Consider the following 2,501-nt stretch of genomic DNA (forward strand, 5'->3'; position numbering starts at 1 on the left):
GACTCCAGTAACTACACTGCAACTTCCACTAATTCTGTCACTAACAGAAAACTAATTTTTTTGGTTTCCCTGCAATGCCCTCTGCAGACTTGCCTGCACACATAGCTTTCCCAGATTAAATGCCACAATGGAGTTAAAAATCACTTAAATTTTATCTCCTCCATACAAAAACATTTTCATTTCCAATTCAAATTGGCCTTTTCAGGTAATTTTCAACAATTTCTCAAATGACTCCAGAACAGACCACTCTTATACTGTAATAAAATATGTGTCTGATAAATTATACTATTAGCAGTTAAATTTAAAACCTATCTTCAATCAGTAGAATTTTCCCAAATCCTGAAAAACTGAACATGCAGCACTTAAGGTAAGTGATACATTTAATATTCAAGAGCACATAATATTATTCCACTCATATTTATGGGCTGTTAACACCAGAGAGAATTACTGAAAGATGAGAACGTAGACTTGAAATAATACGAAATATTACAAAAGAAACGGAAAAATTTAGGGCACATATTAGGCAAAGAAAAATCCTGCCATCAAACTTCGTGGGAAAGATTCCAGAGGATCAAAGTGGAAGGCTAAGTTCTTAGAGTATCTCTATCCATAAAGTGCAGGGAGATAAAAAAAAAAAGCAAAACCCAACAAAACAACCACCCAAAACCACGCAGCAGGAAACATGTACTGGCAAGACGACGGCCTGGATGATCTAATGCACCTTCCATCTCTAACATCTCTGATTCTGTAATTCCATAGAAGCTCTTAGCACAGGGCTGGCCAACTTCTGCAGCAATTCAATCATCTGATTGGTGTGTGATAATCACAGTGCTCCGTTAAAAGGAGGCCCTTGTAGCTGGATGTTGTAGCTACTCCCCATCAAAGCCGTGCCAGTAGGGATGTGACTGGCAGGGGCTCAGTAATGACAGGGTTGTGGGGAGCTCTCCTAAACAGGCACAACAGAATTTATGTCATTAAAGAGAAAATCATCATCTTCCTTGCAAAACGCCTGGGGTCAGCTTTTGACAGTGGATTTGATAATGCCGAGTTCAACTGTGTCAACATTTATGTATGCAAATAACTCCGCTCCTACGTGCGAGCGAGCCTTAGTGTGGCTGGATCTATATTAAACAGCATTTTTAACTATTTACTCTTGATTTGTGCACTGAGAAAATCTTCCCTTAGGGTAAAATACCAGCTTGTTTCTCAGATCATGTGCTTTGTTTGCTATTTTCAAGTTGTTAGGTAAGCACACATGCAGGAAGAAGACAGCGCAGAAGGACATACGGTACGAGCTCACCTCTGGTGTTTTAAAGAAGGTAGTAGGAGAAAAATGGATTATAGCAACAGCACTAAGATTCAATCAGGAGAATTGAGAGAAAAATGCAGAAGAAGAGAAAAAACTCCAAAGCAGAAGAGCAGAAAGCAGAGGCATGTAGAAAGATAATCCCTCCCGACACGCAGAACTGTGCTGTGCCTGCTGGAAGCTGACTGCCCCAACTATTGCTGCCCCAAAACCTCCTGCAGAGAGATGAGCCCAGGGGTATTTTGCCTTTTTTTTTTTTTTTTTTTTTACCCTGGCCAGTAGAAATTCTACCCCAGCTCTGATTACAACAGGATGTGATTTGTGGAGTAACAGACGATGGGAAGTTTTGAGAAAAGTGTGAACAGAAGAACAATTTGTGACACTGTTTGAAAAAATGCCAGTTTGATAAACGCCATGAGCCTATCAAGGCTATCTATAAAGTTTATTTCTATATATTTATTTATAACAGTAAGATTTAAGGTTGAGATTGGATATTGGGAAGAAATTCTTCCCTGTGAGGGTGAGGATCCTGGCACAGGTTGCCCAGAGAAGCTGTGGCTGCTCCTGGATCCCTGGAAGTGTCCAAGGCCAGGCTGGACAAGGCTTGGAGCAACCTGGGAGAGGGGGAGGTGTCCCTGCCCATGGCAGGGGTGTTGGAATTCGGTATCTTTAAGGTTCCTTTCAATCCAAACCATCTTTTGATTCTATGATCAATAACCAGAAATTTTAGCAAGGGATGGACTCCTCTCTGTCACTATACAGTATTATTATCCCTTTTCTTAGGTACTTCTGCTCTGAACAGATGCTTAAGCTAAAGGCAGACACCTAAAATCCAGACGCCAAAGGAACACAGGAAACAGTGTTCAACAGATTGCTTGTTTTGGAGAACAAGGTTAAATCAGCTCTACTTCGAGCTCCAGTGTGATGAACAGACAAGAGAGGTGAGGTTTCCTGAACACTCTGATAAACTTCATGCAGGTGCCACTGTAAGGGACAGTGTCACCTCTTCCTTTGCTTCTGCCCATGAATTCCTCCCACCTCCCCATCAGCACCAGCAGCCCTGCAGCCACGCCATGGCACGGAGCAGCTCGAACTTCCCTAGAGAAAAGAAACGCAGAAGAAAAATCTCTTTATCAACTCAGCAAATGGAGCTGTTCAGGTTGGTGCACTCCGAGGCCACGTGGCCATCAGGGAT

Source organism: Corvus moneduloides, chromosome 4 (assembly GCF_009650955.1).
Source record: "Corvus moneduloides isolate bCorMon1 chromosome 4, bCorMon1.pri, whole genome shotgun sequence".
Taxonomy (NCBI): domain Eukaryota; kingdom Metazoa; phylum Chordata; class Aves; order Passeriformes; family Corvidae; genus Corvus; species Corvus moneduloides.